This window comes from Acomys minous (genome assembly GCF_964271855.1).
Source record: "Acomys minous genome assembly, chromosome: 1".
In the NCBI taxonomy this organism is placed as follows: Eukaryota; Metazoa; Chordata; class Mammalia; order Rodentia; family Muridae; genus Acomys; species Acomys minous.
Genome location: NC_140483.1, coordinates 98,979,553 through 99,002,090, shown reverse-complemented (window position 1 = coordinate 99,002,090; position 22,538 = coordinate 98,979,553). Strand labels below are relative to the sequence as shown.

The window sequence follows — 22,538 nt, the reverse complement described above, 5'->3', positions numbered from 1 at the left end:
CTATAACAAGGCTTTGGTAACCTTGTACAAATAATCTTAGTACATGCATATGCAGAGGGACACATTTATTTTTGCTCGTGCTGAGTGACATGCTGTTTCAAATATGCATGCTGTATCCCATATCTGATGTACTTTTCTTTATATATTTGACCTCACTAAATAAATGATATATTTTGAAGTTTCTTCTTCACATAGTATGTTCATTCCATGGGGACAAAAGTATTAATTTTTTCATTACTAGGTTTTTTAATTTAATTTTATTTATTGTATATGACTGCTTTATCTGCCAAAGAGGACATCAGATTACATTACAGATGTTTGTGAGCCACCATGTGGTTGCTGGGAATTGAACTCAGAACCTCTGAAAAAGCAGGTGGTACTCTTAACCACCGAGCCATCTCTCAAGCCCTCATTACTCGTTTTTGTTTTTTTGTTTGTTTTTGTTTTTTCGAGACATGGTTTCTCTGTGTAGCCTTGACTGTCCTGGACTCACTCTGTAGTCCAGGCTGGCCTTGAACTCACAGTGATCTGCCTGCCTCTGCCTCCCGAGTGCTGGGATTAAAGGCGTGCACCACCACCACCTGGCCCTCATTACTAGTTTTATATGCAGTAGCTGCTCATAATTATCATTCATAGACACTATTGACACTCAATAAACACTTTGAGAGAGAGTAAGGAGGATGAGAAAAAAGGGTGAAAAAAATGAAGAGAACGAAGATAAAGGTACAGGGAGAAATGGTGAAGTATTCTTACTACATTATAAAGTACAAAATTTAGCTGATAGTGGGCATCTTTTGCCCTCCCCTCTTAGGCATTAATTAAGCTATTGTCATTATTCCAGATCTTCCAAAACACTGAGATTTCTCCTATTCCATTGGCATGTCAGCTGGTGTTGTCATCATTTTGTTCTTGCTTAGGCTACTGTGCTGTTGAGATTGTCAGGGAGCAGCTTTCCTGTCCAATACGGAAGTTATGGTTTGAAGCTAATGTCCTGGTCCTCTGGCTTTTAAAATCCTTCCACCTCCACTTCTGGATGTTCAGAAGCTGGCATATGGTGCCAGTAAAATTCAGAACCGGAGAACTTCTCTACCATAACATGCCTCTACCATCAACCTGGAAATAGTTTTCCACTGTGTAAATTAATATGGTGCCTTAATTAAGGGAGTTAGTGCTATGTTTCATTCTGTTTACTAAAATCGCTGTTATTTTATCATCCATTCAATAAACAAAGAACAAACTCCAAGTCCTGGCAGTCCAGGCATTTTGACTGTTCCAAACTTGCCACCATTCCATCCCCTTCTCTCTCTCTTTTAATTGCTTTGTGCTAACCAAGGCATGAACCTCCTCAAGAGATGATAAGAATTCTGATTTCTGTGATACTTTTCAGGCCAAGGACTCTGGCAGGCATTTGCTTTCCCCAAATAGAATGCACATTAAACCACTTACTATGATATGCTTTAGTAGCTAATAAATAATTGAAACATTATTAAATTATCCTAATCATATCTGTATTTTTAAAAAGAAGGGATACACACACTACAGTCTTCTCTCATTGAGTCAACTCAGTGTCGCCGTGGCATGAAATATTTCCTGAATGAACTTACCTTTGAATTTTCAAGGTCATTGATGCAAGCCATCCCTTGGTTGGGAATTATCTCCTTCTCTCATTCTGTCTCCACCTCTCCCAGATAAAGCCTCATGTTGGAGAAGTCATATTCTATGCTTTACATGTTTTTACAGTGATGTGATACAACAGTACACTTAGCTGTAACTCCTTGGTCATTGTCTAGCATACAGCATGTAAAAACTACTCAGATGGATGCATGTTTCTGACCTTTAAATATAAAGCAAATTGGCCTTGAATAGTTACATAGAAATAGTTATTGAAAACCCTATTAAAATGTTTATATATCAAATATACTAACCCAGAAATCCAACCCTCCAATGCCCTCAGCAGCTGGGTAACCAAAGTAAACATGTATTATGGTAATAGGGAAAGACATCAGCTAAAGCACACTATGGCCTTCACTTACACACATTCTGGTTTCTTTCTCATAAGTGCTATCTAAGCCAAATAACCCATAATTGCTCTTATTAAACCTTTTGGCAAAACTATTAAAAGAATATGAAGACATATTGTCTTTAAAACATGCCTTGTGAATTTATCTGAAAATCAAAAAATAAACTTAAGTAATTAGTAATAGGGACCTGGGACCTGATTGAATTAAATTGTAGATATTTAACGTAAAATATATTCTTTAGTATATATTCTTTAATGTTAAACTCTAAAACCATAATTGTGGAAAATACTTTGCCAGTTGGATATAGTAAAACAACATCAAACAAACAAAAAACAAAACAAAACAAAAAAACAGTAGGACAATGATGTTCCACCACTGCCATTGTGTAGAAGCATGCATCTCTGGGGGAGAGAAGGAAGGAATAAGAGGGAAACGACAGAAGAGAGAGTGATGAGGAAGAAGAAATACCTTCATACATCTATAAAATGAAAAAGGCCTCATTAGAGGCCTCCTCTAATATGATTCTTTTCTAACTCAGCACTGAGAAATCCTTTTGTTTTTTCCTATCTCTGGAGAAATTTCTCAAATAAATCATAGGCCCTAGAAGATGACACTTAGCAAGTAAAACCGGGTTACTTTGGGTAATTGCTGTAGAATATCAATTGTGGGCTGTGATAGAAATATCATTGTCATAGCAACCACCAAAGACTTTATAGAGAAAGAAAGGCTTGGCTTTTCCTTTTATTTTTCTCTTTTTTTAATGGAGATGACTAATAAGATCCCTTTTGAAATAGTTCTGGCACAGTGTAAGATAATACACAAAGTTGAATGAGTGTTAACTCACAAGCTGATAAACCTTTCTATTGAGTAGGCGCCATTATTTTCATTTGTTACAGTGAACTGCCATCCTACCTGACAACTGTTTTCCTGTCCAAACCTCCCATAAGGGCTTCTGTGCTCAGACCACTCTTAGCATTAAGGACAAGAAAAGAGATTATTTCAGGAGCCCACGTTTGCTTATGGTTTACAAAACCAGTACTGGTAGCTAGCCCCAGAATGGTTCCTGTGAAATAGTGAGAGTTTTTTCAACTGGGAAAATCCACTTCTTTGTCTGCTATAGGAATGAAGAAGGCAACACTGCTAAATTTATGATTATGTTAAAGTGGTTTCCTTGGAAACCACTTGCAAAAGCTGCGTTGTCTTTGAAAATGTGCTCCTATGCCAGTATGTTCAAAGGACTTTGTCATCGTGTACAAACTCACATCCTAGACACTGGGTCCTATAGCCAGACAGGAAGAGAGTGTCACTGATTAAATTTAAGGGGAGGAGTCTGCCTAGAATCGATTTTGTAGCTGTGTGATACTGATCATTACCTATGTCCCCCAGCAGTGTGCAAAATACTCTCCAGCGCATACAAATTAGTCAGTGGAGATGAAGTTTCTCCTTGAGCATCTACTCAGCTTCTCTGTGTTCAGCAATCAGGCTTTATCATCAGAGTATGGAAAGGAGTCAGTAGCCTTGGAAAGAGCTGGTGGTGATTGAGGGGGTCAATTGAACTCCTTTGGCCAACATCTCAACAAGATGTAACCCATACTTGGTGCTGGAGGTTTTATTTGGGAGCTCAAAATGTGTAAGTGGGCCATTGTCTCCTCCATTATAGGGTGACTTCATTTACATTTTCCCCTATATATTATATTTTAGGAAGCTTCTACAGTAGTAGGTCTACAAATGTTTCTGAAAAGATCTTTCGTGTTAGTTGTCCCTTTTTTTTTATCTTGCTCTCCTATCTCCTTCTCCATTTCATCCTCCTGTTCTAGGTTCCCCTTTGTCATTCCATAACACTGTATCCTATTACCACCCCCCTACCCATCCCACTCCAGCCCCTGGTTCCTTACTGTGTATCTACTGGTTATTTGAATTGTAGCACACATGTAGAAAACCTACACTATAACATCCACATATACATAAACACTGAGTGGTTTAACTCACTCAGAATTACAGAATTATTGCTTCCAACCCCAGACATTTTCCTGAAATTTTTCAGTTTTTCTTATTATCCAAATAATGTTCCATTCTGTAAATGTGGCGTATTTTAATTATCTGTTCATCAATAGGTAGACATCTGTTTTCAATTTCTTGCTATTTAATAGAGCAGAAATGCACATGGATGAACAAACGTCTCTCCGGTAGGATGTAGAGTCCTTTGGATATATTCTTACATTCTCAAGAGTGGTATAGTTAAACCTTTAGAGACATCTATTTCCAGCTTCCTGAGGACTCTTCGTACCGATTTCCAAGTGACTGTACAAGCTTGCACTCCTAACAGCCATGAATGAGTGTCCCACTTGTTCCACTTTCCCTGCATCCTCACCCCCCACCCCAGTCTGTGCTATCATTTTTTTTTATTGTCCTTGGCCATTCTGAATGGGATAAAATAAAAATCTTAGAGTTGTTTTAATTCCATTACTCTGGTGACTTAAGTAGCTTGAACATTTCCCAGCCATTTATGTTTCATCTTTTGAGAGTTCTCTGCTTAGTTCTGTATCTCATTTTTAATTGGGTTGTTTATTTTCTGGATGTTTATTTTTTATCTCTTTATATAATATAGATACTATTCCTATCTCTGTTGTACCTCTGGTTGGTAAAGATCTTTCCCCATTATTTAGGCTATTGTTTTCCCTAATGATGGTGTCCTTTGCCATACAAATCTTTTTAGCTTCATGATGTTCCCTTTACAATTTTTTGGTCTTAATGATTATGGTATCAGTGTCTTGTTAAGAACGTTCTTTTTTTGTGCTAATGAGTTCATATTTTTAAAGGAAAATTCAGGTTTTGCAAATGGGATGTGCTCATTTTTCTAGTCAAAATACACACTTCAATGTTGATTTGCAGATTAATACAACCTAATAGGTTAAAATTTTGAAAGAGATTCTGCCCGGTTAGACAGTTAACACTCACAGCTAAGCTTTGAATCAGAAAAGAATAAAAATTGACCATCAATTTAAAGATTTTGCAAGAAATGGCCTCCTTAAATATGAGAGAAAGTTTTGTCCATTGAAAAAAGTGTAATTTCACTGTAATAATGATACATTGTATCCACATACCGTAAAACTGAGGAATGTACTAATGTACCAAATGATCCTATAAAATTTCTCTTGCTTTGAGCCAAATGGAAGCTTGTTGCTAATTTCAGGCTTTCTAAATTTAAAGTCATAACTTAATAACCTTGAAATTTAATTGGGAAAGTGTTTGATGGGCTTTAGATAGGATGATGTTCATTTCAGTTTGCTTCCTATAACTTTTCCCTTGTCACTCTTAAAAATTAACCAGACAGTACAAATACTCCAGCATAAAACAGTAGTAGTACTATTGCTGGTTTATGTCTTTGTTAATGTGAATGCATTTAATATGTGAAGAATCAAGGTCAGCTTAATCTCTTTCATCTACGTAATCTATACACTTCCTCCAATTAAGATCGGGACATCCTTAAACACCACTTAAATCATAGGTACCTTTATAAGTTCATTCATTTTATAAAATTATAAGTCTAAAAGTAAATCAATAAATGTCTTTGTAATTATCTTAAGACATTACTGGGAAACAAATGACAATTCGTAAAATATCATAGTAACAGGTATTATTTCTAGAAACATGTATCAAGTGAGAGAGATTAAACTCCAGGGATATAATATGGCTACACTCTGTTTAAAGATAAAATGTTACTACAAGATGTGAAAATATTGACAGCACACCTGACATTTACGTAGCTTCTGGGGATCCAGACTCTACTCATGATGCTTATGTGGCAAGCGTTTTAACCACCAAGCAGCACTCACAATCGTGCACCAAAAATTCTCAACTGTTCTTTCCTCAAATCCTCACTAGCATTTGTTGTTGTTTTCTTGGTGATGATTATTTTAACTCAAGAGAAACAAACTCCAAATGTTGGTTTGCATGTGCTAAGGACATTGGATGTTTCCCATTACCGAAGTTTGAAGCATTAATTTTTATTTGACGTGTAGAAAAAGCCATTCTCTTGCATTTCTTTAACTCTAAAGGGTTATGTATTTCATCATTTTATGACATGACATACCTGACGTGAATTGGAAAACATGTTCTTGAAGAGAAAAAGCCAGCAGCAGTGGTGAACAATGAAAGTAAAAATCTGACCATAACTTTTATAATAAAAAAAATCTGGACATTTTTTAAACTTAGGACTCAAGGTACTCCTTTGCTTAGCTTCATAGGAAAGTTTACCAAGTATTTTTTTTCTTAGAGGTGGCTTAATTTTAGAAACGTACTTAGTAATTACTATCTTTTTATGATTTGTCATTAGGCAAAAAGGTTTTTTCTTGAATACATCTGGATGTACTCTAAAGCAAAAAATAAAAGACAAATGGTTTAATGGAGACCATTTCCATAGGGGAGACTGGTTGCACTCACCTACAGTGATGAGTAAAGGGTTTGTGATGGTTGGCATTGGAGAAGTCCTGGACGACACCTGTTATGTAATCAGCCCATCTTTGTTCATTGGAACAATCTAAAGTGGTCTCCCCTGTCCCAGAGAGATTGAAAAATTGGGCACCATGTCAATATTTTATAATTTCTTTAATATGGACACTTCGGACTGACATCTGTGAAATTCTTAGGATCAACTCTTATAATAGACAGACACATGGGGCCAACCAAAGAAATCACAATTTAAGAGTTTTCTAATGTAAGTGCTACAGAAGGGGGAAATCAGGGCCAACGCTCTTGGAAGGAAGATATTTGACTTATTTATCTAAAGGAGCAAGAATCCTTAAATCTCTTTGGGTCAATTAAACCTGGACCAAAAATGCATGCTTGATTACTAACTATGGAGAGGAGCTTGAAAGGATGAAAAGTGCTGTCCCATCCCAGAGCCACCTGCTTCTTGTTTTGATACAGATATTTTACTTAGTGCTTAGTGTGGTGGCACAAGGCTAGACTCCTCTGCTGAATAGTTTTATAGCCACTTGAAAACAGCTCATTTCATCTGAGAGAATGAATTCATCTCATCCAAGAAAATGTCTCCATAAAAGCTCAGCTGTAGGCAAATCTGTAGGGCATTTTATTAATTAGAGATTGATGGGGGAGAGCCCAGCCCATCATGTATGGTGCCACCTTTGGCTGTTGGTCATAGATTCTATAAAGAAGCAGGCTGAGCAAGCCGTAGGGATCAAACCACTAAGCATCACCCTCAGTGGCCTCTTTCTCAGTTCCTGCCTGCAGGTTCCTGCCCTGCTTGAGTTCCTGTCCTGGCTTCCTTCAGTGATGTTCAAAATGTAAGCCAAATAAACCCTCTCCTCTTCAACTTGCTTTTTGGTCATGAAGTTTCATCACAGCAATAGAAACCCTAACTAAGACAGCTACCATGAGATTCATCATGTTGAAGCACATATTTTTAAGTATTTATTTACTAATTGATATAAGCCTTACTATGAAGCTCACGCTTCCTTGGAATTCAGCGCCACCTGTCTCAGCCTGCCTACTGCCAGTGTAATTAGTGTGAGCCACCACACGCAGGTGATTCACTGTTCTTGAACTTGAACCACAGACTTCATTAGAGTAGTGATATCAAATTCAAAATTGTAACAAAAAAAAAAAGTCCAATTTGGAATTGTCTTGATGTCATATTTAATGGCACATCCCTTTAATACCAGCTCTCCGGAGTCAGAGGCAGGCAGATCTCTGTGAGTTCGAGGCCATCCTGGTCTACAGAGTAAGTTTCAGGACAGCCAAAGCTACACACAGAGAAACCCTGTCTGGAAAAACCAAGACCAAAACAAACAAGCAAACAAAAAATCAAAAAGCAGCATGCCGATTGATTGTCATGATATGCGGTGTGGAGGGTAAAGACACCCATAGGCCTCCCACCCACCCACCCACCGAAATGCTGTGCAGGAGGAAGGAGAAGCCAAGCACAGATCAGCCCATGTATATACCTAGAGGGTAGGTAGCTGTCAAAGCCAAGCAGCGCTGACAGAGGAGGTCACTCAGGGGCCTGCCAGCCTCACCGGGAGCCACTACAATGTGCCAGCGTGATGGACAGGTGGGAGAGAAAGAGAAGGAGAACTGTTTGAGCATAATGAAGAGAGATGAAACTGGAGACATGAGAGTGGAGAGGAATAGCCTCTTGTGAGTAGCCAGCCCTGTCACCCGAGGCCATGGTGAAGTCCTAGCCCAACCTGCTGCTGGGGCACATCATCTGGGTCTGTGGCCATGCAGCAGCAGAGGTCAGTATGGATATTTGTGGCCCATATTACCACTAGAGATCATGGCGAAGTCTCTGGTCTGGGAATCTTCCAGGGGCCAAGTGGATGTCTAGAGGTGGGGCTGAACTGACTGCACCCATCCCTGGCTGCATGCAACACTCTGGAGAGTTGGCCCCTCCACATGGTGCTGGAGAGCAGGCCCTGTGCCTCCTGGGAAGCACAGAGGAGCTGGCCCTGGCAGTGGGGACCCAGGTGAGCTGCCCCGGGGTGACTCATCTGCTGACGGCGGGTGCAGGCAAAGAGGTGATGCTCTCCTTCCACCCTTCGCCCCACCCCTCCTGGCCCTGAACTTCTTGGTGGTGTCAATGTTTTTCCTAAAAATCCCATCTGTTTCACTGAATTGGGTCCTGGCTGCTGGCTTTATGTAAATATTAAACAGTTGGTCTGTTCGCCAGTACTATTTCAGCATCTACCTGAGGGTGGGGGGAAATAAGTCATTCCTGGCTTCTTGCCTCTTACACTGTGTCTGATAATATGGTGCAGAGGAATTTTAGTCTTTGAAAGCTGGAAACATGAATGAAAATATTAATACGCTACAGTCTTTTATGCAAAGTCGTTCTGTTATAACATAGATGGAGTCTTCTTACAAAGTCCAAAGAAGAGGCCTGCATAAACACATCAGATTCTCTTTTCTGAAGAAGGCCTGAAGTCACAGAAACGTCATCCTTAAACATGCAGACAAGATAACAACAGAATCTCAGACACCAGCCAGTGCAGCAGCCAAATCAATCAAAGACTGTTTACAAATGCTTAAAGTGGCATCAGAACTCATGGCAGGAGAGAAAGGGGAATGTTATCTAGATAAGGAAATGGGACTGCATTAGGAGACCCCATGAAATTGAACAGTATTACCATCCCTTTCAAACACTTGACACGTTTGTAAAGATGCTGGAATCAAAGCTCATAAGTTAGTTAGGCCAGGGTCACATCACATTCTGCATTTCATCTATTCACTTATTTATTTAGCTTCCAGTACTTAAGATTAATTTCTGGACCATGGACATGCTACACAGGTGTTCTGTCACTTAGAAATATTCCCAGTCTTTTTTAAACATTTATTTTTACTTTAAGATGAGGACTCACTAAGTTGCTCAGGCTTGCCCTGAGCTTACTCTGCAGTCTGGACAGGTCTTAAATTTGTCAACGTTCTACAATCTCTCTCTCTCTCTCTCTCTCTCTCTCTCTCTCTCTCTCTCTCTCTCTCTCTCTCTCTCTCTCTCCCCCTATCTTTCTTTGAAAAACAAACAAAAAACAAAAAAACTTTTTATGAAGACTAGGCAGATTTAGAACTCACAGAGATCCATCTGTATGCCTCCTGTGTGCCATCACACCCTGTCTTTAAATTCTATTTTTAATACATGTACAATGATGTAAAATATTTTAATTGCATGAAACTGAGAAAGTGGTCATTCATTAGTCACTTATTAGTTGATGTTGGTCCAGGCTGACTATGGGATCCCAGATATAGTCTAAAGTACTGACAGCTAAATGTGAAGAATTTGGACATTGCTCAAATGCCACTTTTAGCAAAGATTCTAAAATAAGTAAATTAAAAAAAATATTACGCATTAGCAGAAGACAGAAAGACTGAGGTATTTAAATTCTGAGATGTTGAACATTCTGTGCTTCTGCTTGAAACTTTGAAAGTAATGAACAAAAATAGAGAATTTTCTGCAGTTTGGGCTTAGCCATGATTCAAGTAAATAGCCTACTGGAAGTTTACCAGGATGAAAAGCATCCTGCCCCAGGGGGAGGGGTTTACCAGGATGAAAAGGTGTGATGACCCAGAAGAGAAATGACAATACCAAGAAAGCTGAGGTTTGTAGTGAACGGTTTTCATAAAATTTCTGAGAGGCCTAATGATTGACATCAGAATCAGATTGGAGCTACTGCTTCAGCCTCCTGAGCTGCGCATTACCTCATGCAGCAGATGTATTTTTTAATGAATACTTTCTCTGTAGCCTGTTTCTATTGCAGATACCTTGTGCCCTTTCTCCCCTCCACGTCATCAAAACTTGCCTTTGAATCACTCAGGGGGATACAAGAATTACTAATAACTGAAAGAATAGACATTTGAATTTCAATAGAAGGGAAATAGAAAGGAAGATAGAATCTAAAGAACCAAGGTTCTCAGGTAAGCGAGCTTCTCCCAAACATCAGTTAACTAACTAGGACAGGAGACAGGTCAGACACCAGAATGTCTCTCTTTTACCCAATTGTGTCTCTAGCACTGTGAAGTCATATGGTTGGAAGGAGAAAATGATTTATTGCCTTAAGGCTATGAGCTATCAAAGAACAAACCAATCATTTTAGGTCATAATTAGAAACTAGGTTTATTAAAGGAAATGATGCAATTGCTCTGTTTTCAAAATCTCAGCAGGGGAAAGGAAGTAGGCTCCATGAAGGTGAGTAGAAAGGAAGACTTGTCTAAGGTTCCAAAAAAAAAAAAAAAAAAAAGACTATCAGGATAACATGTAATTTATGTGCATCCATCTTTGTACAGACCACCTCTGTCCACGCAAGAAGGTGTGCAAGCTCGCTAATATTATTAATACATTGAGAAGAACCAGTATCGTCCATGAGATTCAATTGCCAAATAGGTCATATTTGAGTTAATACGAACAACTCCGTTAAACTACCATCCAGGTCTGTCCAATTCATTTATGGCACTGGTGTGGAAGGAATTTGTTTTGCATATACAGGTAACAATACCTCAGGAACATTGGCAATGCTTCGACACAAATTAATATGTGGTAGAAAGATGTTTGTTTCATATATAAAGTTGAATTGAAAAAGAATAGAGAAAATTCTCAAATTTAATGTTTTATTTGTTAGTTTTAGAAATTAAAAACAAACAGATCGGTACTTATTTATGCAGTTACCAGTGGAATATGAAAGTGGCTTCTGAATACCAAGGGCATTTCCTTCAGTATAACCACATAGTAAATGGTTTTCTGTTGGTTACATGGGCCCTGATTTAGTAGCTTTTGATCATTTTACTTGGAAAATAAAATTGTTTTCCAACAATTTCTCTCTTATAGTGTAGATTAGTAGGAGCAGGGTTTTATTCAATACCTTATTGAGGTGTGGCCTATTGTGTAATTTATTTGACTTATTATATTTATTTTATGTAATACTATGTTGAGCATTGTTTGATTTATTTGAAGGAAAAAATCAGCATTTCCTGATATAACGTGAGGCAACCTTTCCTATAGAAGTGTCTCCTAGACACAATCAGGATGACTCTAAAAATTCTGCAAGTAAAGAAAATAATGAGACATAGCTTTCACTGCTTTACAATCATTAAACATTGAAATGTACATCCCAACAATTTCATATTCTTTCCAAATAACTTTACGGTAAATTTTACTATTCTGTAAGAGTCTGTTTATTGCTTTACAACACTAGGCCTTATGTAGAAAATGTTTACATATGAGCACTGAATTTTTATTGCTTCATCAACTGGAAAAACAGTGTCTAGCACAAAGACACTGGCGTGGACAAAGGATTTGTCACCAGCTGCTCTCTATTACTTGTGAGAATAATTACCCTCGCTGGCCTATTATGAACAACACATCACAAAATTTCCCCAACTACTAATTGACTCCAGCTCACTGGTTCTGCTGCTGTCAGTGTGACCATTTCCATGCATGCCGTTTACATGTGGATACTGTAACTTTCATATCTTTAACCCCTTGGAGTTTATCTCATATCCAGAACATCCTTCTCACTCACGTCACAATCACATACTGCCTACTATCATGAGGAGAAAGCAGAGGAGAGGGGTGGATGGAGTGTAATGGTACTTAGTGCTCTAATCAATTAGAAGCCATGCTGGAGAGATAATAAACCAGAGACAGAAATGATGTCGCTGCAGCTTTAGAAAGCTGTCCCTTAATCAGCCCAGTAGGACCCCACACCTGACTTTCCAGGTGCTTTTTAACATGGAATACATAGTTACACATCTGAACAAGTTAGCTTGTCCATATAACAAATATCCACTTCTAGGCCTTTCTTTTCTCCAATTCACTATGCTGGAAGTTATTTGATTGGCTAAGTAAAGGCACTGTAGTACCTCTAAGAATGTGCAGTAGTAATCAGAGGAGAACTCAAGACGTGGAAGGAAATGAAGGAGAGAAGAGAGAGGAAAGGGTTGAAAGACAGCTGAGGTTGTAAGGCCAAGTTGTAAATAATTCTCTTTACACTGATCATGCCATAAGAGTGTTAACATTCCCATTATTTGCATAAATCAGTCTCTTCAAAAGCTGGTTTATCTGCCAACAGTCACAGCTGGACACCATGAAGTTCAACTGTAGTGAAGCTCAAATCCATATTGTCTCTATTGCTGAGGTGAATACACTTATTTGGTTTTGGTTTTGGTTTGTTTTTTGAGATAGGATTTCTCTGTGTAGCCTTGGCCATCCTGGACTGGCTTTGGTAAATAAGATTCTTACAAGTTGCATTTGTTTCTTGACCATATCATACATGTATATACCACATATGTAACATTCCAACCACACTCACCCCACTCTGCCTCGGCTCCCTCCCTCCCTCTGCTCTCATCAGCCCCTCCTCCTTCAGGTGCCTTCCCCACATTTATGTCATTTCAGAGCACGTGTTAGGAGCACATTAAATCATCGCTTATCCTTTTCTATGATGGAAATGGTCAACATTTCAGAAGGTATTATTATTATTATTTTTCTCTGTAAAATGCCAGTTATAGGGTTTTCCTGATTTGGTATAAATAGACAGAGACCCAGTTGTGCACAGTTTACAGTGAAATGAGGAATTACAGAGCTCTGTCAGGTACTCAGAGGAAAATCAAAATTTTGCATTAAATCAGGAAATATGTGTATCTTTTCCAACCAAATATTAGTTTAATTGTTTAAAATTCTTACAATTGGTTCAATTACCAGCAAAGAAACAGAGGAATAGGGAGCTCTAAGTAACTGATGAGAAAGAAGAATATGAACCAAGGTCAGTTTCAGCAGCAGAGCCCCAAACTCCATTCCCTGCCTCCCACCATACATAATCAGGATTTCGTTGCTCCCTTTACCTCATATATTCTGTGTCACTGGTTCTCACACACCATGAGGTCACTTTCACTAATCACTTTCTGGTGTGCAAACCTTTTTCACTAAAATAACTGGTACATGAATTGTTTCCTAATTGCTGCATGTGGAATACTGTCTGTGTTTGCAATTCCCTAGCCTTTAGGGTCATAACAGAGTTCAGGGGCCTGCTAAATAAACAGTCTTTCTACTATCTCTTTTATAAAAACAAACATTGATCTAAAACTGACTTGTTTATCATTATAAATTTAAGTAATGCTTACTTTCAAAGCAATCATAAATATAAATTACACAAATATGAACTGTCTTGTTCATACAACTAGTGACAATAACACTAGAGACAAAATGAAAAATTGAATGGTTTTTGAATCACTGCTTATATTTTCCTTGAACTCTAAGATTGCTTACATCTCCTTGAATATTTGACAGAGCCACCTCAGCTGTCCTTTTGTGTTAAGAATGATCGAAATCACAATAAAATATCTCAAACATGTGAACACTAAAACCTGAAGTCATGGGTTATTTACTCACATGGAACTCAGCTCATCAAGGACAAGACAGTGAGACAGTGGTTCAACAGGGAAAGAACAGGAATAACTTATACGTAACTATGAACTTGATATCCAGAACAACTGCTAAGAAAAAAAAATGGCGAAATAAAATATAAGCTTCATTCTTATCAAGGAAGCAGGGAATTTGAAGATAATGAAACATTATAAATTGTGTTCTAATAATCTGGAAGCACATATAGGATTTTGGGGGTATTGTTCAAGCACATCCTTTTGTCATGTTGCTGTCCCTACTGTAGATGCCAAACTGACTCGGAAATAAGTATGAATGTGACATAATTAAAATAAGTAGATTCGAGGCAGTCTGATAGTGGAGGAGGCCTTGCTCTGCGTTATGAATGCGGCTCCATCACACTGACAACTGATGGGCTATCTGAGCCACAAAATGCATGAAGCCCATGAGATGTATCTCACTACAAATCGCTAATTGTGGTCATTGCTGGACTTGCTATACTGCTGGAGAATCTTCTGAAAAAGCGCTTCCCCCGTAGAGAATGGACTTTAACTATTTTCCTTGACTGTGTTTCTAAATTGTACACATCAGAACCCCTTCGCCTTAAGACCAAAGTAAATAAAAAATATAGTTCTAGATCTCAGAGCTAGTGCTATAGTATATACTCTACGTAGGCCAAGGTAAGCTGAGGCTCACTCGCCCGACTCTCTCCGTTACACTAAGAGCATTTGTTAAGTAGAAAGCATGGTAAGCACAAGCCAACCTGCGACGGCTTCAGTAGCCTATCCCACAGCCCTAGGCCACAGGTTCTTAAACTGTGGGCCTACCCAATGGAGGGGACACATAACCAAATAGAGGAGGGTTTGAAATGAATAACATCTAAAGTTTAATTCAAAATCACAGGCTCCGTGAATCCACAGTGTTACCAGCAGGACTTTCCCATGTTTCATCACCCAGGCACCGCTACAGACTTGGCTCTGAATGCACAGTGTGCCCAGTGTGCTCTGTGCAAGATGTCACACTGAACAATGTTAATAAACATGGCCTGAACCTAACCCTTAGATTCAAGGCCACTGTATGGTAAGGCCTGCAGAGTATTCACTGGACACACGAACATTTCTGATCTGTTAGAAGCATAATGATTTAATTGAGAAAAACAGACTATGCATACTTTCCTGTCGTCATTTTTCTACACGGAGGCACCACATTAGTCATATATCTTGAATTATATTGTATTAAATTGCTCAGTTTTAAAATTACGTGAATTGCTGGCTAGAGGCTCAAAAATTAAATCCTGAAGTGAAGTTTGTCTTGGGATTAAGTTAGAATTTTCGGTGATTTCAGAAATGGTCTTAAATGTGCTCCTGCCATCTTGTACCATGCATTTATATGAAATAATAACAGGAGTCATAGCATTAGTGATTATATGAAACAAAAATGTCATGAACTCAAAAAAAAAACCACTGAGTGTGCTCTAAGTCTTTCAGTACCTAATATTTTGCTAAGGTTTTAATTATCTATGTATGAATGAGCATGTATATTCTTCTCTTTAATATGCAATTTATTTTTGTCTTAGTTGGAGTTTCTTTTGTTGTGATAAAACACAATGACCGAAACTATCTTGGGAGTAAAAGGGTTTATATCATTTTACAAGCTGTAGTTCATGGTCCAGTCAAGCCAGGATGGGCACTGGAGCTAGGAACTGGTGAGCCAATGGAGGAGTGCTGCCTGCTGCCTTTCTCCTAATGGTTTGCTGAGTCTGCTTTCTTTTCGCATCCAGGACTACCTGGGTGGACCATCCCATGGGTGGCACTGTCCTCTGTGAACTTTGTTTTCCCCTATCAGTAGTACTGAGATGGCTCCTTCATTGGGGTGCAGGCCCTTGCAGACCAAGAGTATTTCATATAAACTCAACCCTTACCATGCAGTCAGCATGTACTGGGCAACCATGTCTCTTGAATCCATGTATATATAATCTTCAACTCCACAGATAAGCTTCTTTTTTTCTTTAAGATTTATGATTTTAACAAGTTATGTTTTTATTTATTTTATTTATTTATTATAATTTATTCAGATTACATCCCAATTGTTATCTGCTGGCTTGTATCTTCCCTTTCCCGTCCTCCCTCCCCCTTCGGCCCTATCCCCTCCCCTAGACCTCTGACAGGGAAGACCCTCCTCCCCCAACATCTCACTACAACCTATCAGGACTCATCAGGATACCCTGCATCCCGTTCCTCTGTGTTCCCACAGGGTCTCCCTGCCAAGGGGAAGTGGTTAAATCGCAGGCACCAAGTTCATGTCAGAGGCAGTTCCAGATCCCCCTGACTGGGAAAAGATCTTCGCCAACCCTACATCCAACAAAGGGCTAATATCCAAAATATGTAACAAACTCAAGAAATTAAACATCACCAAACCAAATTATCCAATTTAAAGAAATGGGTAGAGAGCTAAATACAAATAAGCTTCTTGAGATTGCTACAGCATAACCATCAAAAGTCCCGCGCTGTTAGCCGACCTTGAGAATCAGAACACTTTACAGCCCTGATCTGCTAGCTGACCCAAGAGAAATCATTGAAAGCCTTTTAAAGTATCAGATTTCTGTATCTGGAAAATGCAATAGCAAGTAGTCCTCTCATAGATTGCTGCCTAGTTAGTGTAAAATAAGATAATGCATGATTAGCCTTAGCACAATTCCTGGCTCTTGTGAGAAAAGTTGCTTTTACTGTTACTTTCTTTGTGTGCCATTCTCAGCTCAGCCAAACACACAGCTCTCTTTCAGAGGATCTTCACTGCACTGAGTTGGTTGGAGAGTTTATGCAATACACCGTTATAAGACAGTCTCCTTGGCCATGACTTCTCCTTCCAGAAGGAAAAGCCACATATCAGGCCTCTGCTTTTGCTCCGAGTATCTTGTCCATCCCTTAGTTATAAAATAATATTACTGACTCCCACCAATTTTTAAACAATTCTCATTTTCAAGTGGTTGGTTTACCCTGACCCAATGTGTCCCATGGATTTGGAGTCACCTGTTTAATTAATTCAGGTGGTAATAATTAATAATTGGTGTTACTTTGAGCCTTAAAGATTTTAATTTTCATCCAGACTATACATACAGTGTCTCAGCTACTCCTCCCGTGCTTTTCCCATGTTATTTTCTTCAGTGGGTGACATTTACTTATTAGTTTATTTTGGGCCTCTTCATTGAGTATCTGCTAGCAAGAAAAGGCTTGGTCCTTCCTTGTTCACAACTGCACCTTCCAGGCAACAAAGCCAAATAGGTCCAAGATGCTCAGGAAACTCGTGTTGGACAAGTGCACAAATATGAAAAGGTATACATACAGGAATTGAGACATGCTACAACCATACCTCTTTTAAATGAACAGAATAATCATGAAACATGTTGAGTCAATAAGAATCAGTCATGTGGCTGCCAAAGTATAATTTTCAGTATAAAGAACCCTTTGCTTTTGAAGTATTCTGATACTATTAAAGTAATTCACTAAATTTACTCACTTGAAGACATACTGTTTCTTGGCAATTCAAAATTTCTAGCATTAACTCGGCCAAGAAGCATAAACAATTACTGGCTATATCTGACCATTGATATATTATATATAACCTTTTAAGCCTCAGATTCCTCATCTGTGATGTGGAAATAACAAGACATAGAATTCTGAGGATAAACACTTTATTGAACATAAAGCTCTTATACTAGTGTCTGGCACTTAACAAATATTTAAAAATTACTGACTCTAGCGTTACTGTAGTGAGAGTTAAATGTTAAGAGTAACCTTTCACAGGGCCACATATCCCACAGAAGGAAAGGAAGCTAAGAGAATATTTAGAAATCAGATTAAGGGAGGTCAAACAAAACATCCTGAGGGAGATCATTATGAAGGTATGAAAGAAATAAACCACAGAAACATTTTGGAATTTTGCTTTCTTCCTTTTTTTATTTTTCAAGAAACAACAAGGACAGAATGTGAGCAAAGAACTTTTTGTTGTCTGTGTTCACCCAAGATCCCTGGTGACCTTCACAAATGAAATTTCAGAGCACTGTGCAAATGCCTGGGGTGGGGAAGCCAGACGGAAGTACACTATACAGTAAATGGGATGCGAGGATGTGCAGGCAATTTCATGCAGATCATTTCAAGAAGCGCAGTGAAGTGGAAAAGGCTGCTGTGTGAGGAGGAAGAGAAGGTCTCATGTTGCTTGTGCCATTTTTAATATATGGAAGAGGTTATTTGTTTTGGGAAAAACTGTTTTGATGAGACCAGTTCACAAGGTATAGGTAAGATGCAGAAGGATGAACTGGGAAGTCCTTGGTAAAGGGAAAGAAATGGAAAAGGAAACACTCACTGTGGACATTGCAGATAGACTTTTAACTTTAACTTTGACCATGGGAAGGAAGTCAAAGATCAGTACAGATGTTGATAAGATTTGACACTGGGTCTTTTACTAGCATCTGTTTTCTTTTTCTTTCTTTCTTTCCTTTCCTTTTTCTTTTTCTTTTTCTTTCTTTTTTTTTTTTTTTTATCATGGCTGAGGCAACTCATGTGCAAGAGAGGAAAGTATCAAGGACAAAGAAAAATGTGAGGACAGTATGAAAGGCTTATTTTTGTTTGTCTGTTTTCAACTCTTTAAAGGCAATGAAAGAAAGCTAACCAGTGAGTCAGAATGGCAGGGCCGGGTTGAAAGCCTACCTGAGGCAGGGAATTGTGAATTTCTTAAACTATCAGTTTGCCCTGTTAGTTTCTCTTTTTTGGCAGGGGTTTATTTTATAAACTATTCATATTACATCCTAATTGTTATCCTCAAGCTTGTACCATCCCATTCCCACCCTCCTTCCCTCTTCTGCCCTATTCCCCTCCCCTAGACCTTTTTATTCCTCCTGCCATGTGGATTTACCTTCCCTCACCTTCAGCACTAATTCTTCCTCCCTGCTTCATGCATGACCCGAAACTGCCTTGTACAAGTAGATCTGGTAACATTCCTTATATCCTACATATTTACAGCAAGTTCATGAATTAAAACCTACATGTGCCTGTTCGGTGCACTCAAGAATAATCTGTGCTGTGACTGCATTTACATTGGGTCCAATAAAATTTAAAATACTGACTGTAATAGTACTATGTAGCTACATATCTGGCACATGTGGCAGGCAGTAAGCTAATGTATATTGAATAAGAGGAATTAATGGCCAACTTAAAATCTTGTTTCAGTTTCTTCACAATGGTTCTAACAAAGATATTGATGACTTTCCAAAACATTAGGGTATTAGGATTCTACACTTGATTCAATAGAAGAAAACGTTAATAATACATAAATATTTGACTATTTCTCAAAGGAAAAGTACTTATTAGGGACATAAGATATCCATCTGGCTTAAGAGCTGATCACAAAACAGTTTGATGCTATTGATGTCTCATCCACATCACCTATCAATACATACTCGTTGCATCATAATGCTACCCACAATTGCCTTTTGATATAAGCTAGAAAGCTTGGCAACTAATGGTTCCTAATGTGGTTTTAAACCAATAACAGAGATGACTTGGGATTTATACATCTTGGCTTTCTCACCCATTTATTGGGATAACAATGAGTCATACACTATAGAGACTCAGAATTCTTCTAAAGGACTAACAAGTAGCTGCAGGAGTAACTCATTCAGAACCACAGTTCTATTTGCTCTCTTTCAGGCTCTATCTCTGATTTCCTACTCTCCTCTTTACATTAGTGGGATGATCAGATCCATAGACAGTTTGCATTTTATGTCTTATCTCAAACTCAGCTGCTAGAGAAATGCACACTAAGAAATTCCAAACTTTTTTTGACTTAATAGCACAGTGCCCAAATTGTAGTATTTCAAAGGGACAGCATTCTTTGTAGATCATACTGACTTCAAATCAAAACCAACATGAATTTACAAAGAAACATTTTTTATGAGAATGACCTGTGGGCAGGACAAAGTAGAAAATAATGTCACTTGTTTTCTATTCATGGAGGTCTGAAACTGGTGGCAGATGGTGTCTAACAGGTGTGACTATAATTTTAAAAGCCTGCTCCATTAGTCATCAGGAAATTGCTATTATTATTTTGCAGTGTGGACCTCAAGACATTAGTTTTTATTTACTTCAGTTTGCTGTAATATCCACGGGTCTCGATTACTAATCATTGATGGATTTATTCTGTCTCAATCACCCTATTCAAAAATCTACACACATACGCACACATACATTGTGTGTGGCGAAGCTTGAGAAGGCATTAAAGGTGTCTGTAAATGTCCCACAAACAGTTCTTGTGTTTATTTTATGAATAATTAAGTTTAGTGAAACTAATTTCTGAAAATACACATTGAAAGTCCAGTGGAGAAGGGAAGCACATAAAATGAAATTTTAAAATACTTTAAAAACTTGAATCATTTGTCCTCATTTTATTTCCTAAATCACAAGGGATACTTAGCCTTCTAGGAACACCTTGCATGGCTTGAAGTTTCAAACTGTAACCTGTGGTTTTATTATAGTGTATTTAATTCAAACTTATACATTAGAAGATATGGGAGACATTACCTTAAAATGTTAAGAAAATGAAACCCATAGAGGTAGATTATTAATATGTCACTTATCTCCTTTTCAGCGCCCTGACTACCAAGGCCTAATGCCAGCAAGAAGCTATTTCTGGTAGAAATCTGAAGATCAGCTCTAGGAAAACAAATCAATGAATTGAGGACAAGAAGGTTTCCAATCAGGTAGGAGCACTGAAGAAGAGTCACAGACTTAGTCATCTCAAATGTACAACTCAGTAGCTATTTGGAAAAGAAGTGTGTCTAACTTACCCTGGAAGACTTTGCTTTCAATTCCCTTGGAGATGGAAGTGTTTACCAGAGAGTTCCTCGGAGGGAATCAAACACAATAACAGCATGACTCTTTCTTCCATTTTTAGCTCATTGTTACTATGTGCACTTAGTGATCACAGGGCTTTAATCTCAGGAGGCGGTTAATATAGATTAACCCATTCCATTTTTTCTAAGACAAATCATTTTTATTTACTGTTTCCATGGCCCTTTATCAAAATCAAGGGCCCTGAGAAGATCAAGTAAATTGCAGTTCCAGTTGACTGTGTAAGGAGACTGACTTGGTTTTTCCTAGAGCCCATCTACACTTAGTTTTGATGATGCTAAGTGTAGTTGGAAGGGAGGAGAATGGGCCATGTGGAAGAGAAACTGTGTTTTCGTGTACTTATTAAGTATGTCAGAATCCCATTTACAATTTACTCTTTATTTGCAATTTGAAATGAACATTTAGGGCAGAGAACCTTCATATTTTTTGAGACAAAAACAGACACACAAACACCAGTGACATCAAAATCAAGGACTAAGTTTTCTCATGTGTAATTAAGTACTCAACGTTTAGCATTGTGCATGACCTCTAGTTAGCACTTCAAAGACACAGGATGAGTGGTGGATGGCTTAATAAGTGAACGACACAAGTTAAAAAGGCAGAAAAGATGTCTTTCCCAAGCTGCATTATGGGTTGACTGCTGGAGTCTTAGGACCTATCACTGTAGCTGAAACATAGAATACAAGCAGGTAAGCCCATTGAATGAATACATGAATTCCCAGGGTTCTGAGTTATAAGAAAAGCCCAGACTCAATATGTGCCAAGGTCTAATTGTAGAATTAGCCATGACATAAAAGCTTGGATGTGATGGAAGAAGCTGATAGTTTGTCTTGCTTGATTTCAGATTAATTTTATAATGGTGTCACATAACATTCTTTGCACTTAGACATGGCACCTACCTTAAGCTTAGGACAAGATGGTTGAAATGTGGGTAGGATTACCCCTGCAATAATATTTTAAGCCACAACCATGAGTTAAATTCTGATTTACATTCTCTCTGATAGGTGGGAAAGCAATAGTATTGCAACAGTGATAATTCTGTAGGCTGTTGTTATTATCTTAGTGGTCCCAGGAGAGAAAGAAAAGTTGCTTAATTAATGAAAAAATATAAATTTCATAGATTGCAGTTATTTAAAAAGAACAACCACAAATACAAACTGTCTAAAAATAGCATCCTGGAACTCCGTCCAAAATATGTGAAAATATATTCCCCTAGTTGTGTTTTTTTTTTTTTTATTCCTTTGCTGGTGGGTGGAACTCAAGTGTACTTACTAATAGTATGCATACATTGCTAGGTCAGGCATTATCTGTGTTGCAGTTTTGCTCTGTACACATTTGTCAACAGTTTCAAATTTACCTCCCACAGTCCATTTTTTCCATATTGTCTTGGTAACAGAATTACTTATCTGATGTTTTAAAAGTTTCTGGACAAAAGTATAGTGCCTCTTTAAGTAAAGATGATACATGTTCAAAAGTAGAATGCTTCATTATGAAAGGAACTTCCTCATATGAAAGAATTTCATAGCTGAATGCTCTTAAAACAGAGGTTTACAAGTGGACCTGTGTGGTCCTTAGAAGCAAAGATTGCTATCTCCAGATTTAAAGCCCAACGCCAATATTTCCTATCAAGAGATTTTTAAAAAACAACTTTTATAATATTTAATTCTGAAAAAATATATGATTTGAAACATAACAATAAAATAAACTTCTCCAAAGTTAAAG

The 22,538-nt window shown here is 38.1% G+C and overlaps 1 protein-coding gene across 1 annotated transcript in view; it reads left to right on the top strand.

The window, feature by feature from the left end:
- PKIA (cAMP-dependent protein kinase inhibitor alpha) overlaps positions 1 to 22,538 on the top strand; it is a 70,386-nt gene that overhangs the window by 16,206 nt on the left and 31,642 nt on the right. Inside the window, exon 2 of the mRNA XM_084789331.1 lies at positions 20,554 to 20,665. The gene's annotated coding sequence lies outside the window, so the exon portion shown is untranslated. The remainder of the gene's footprint in view (positions 1 to 20,553; positions 20,666 to 22,538) is intronic.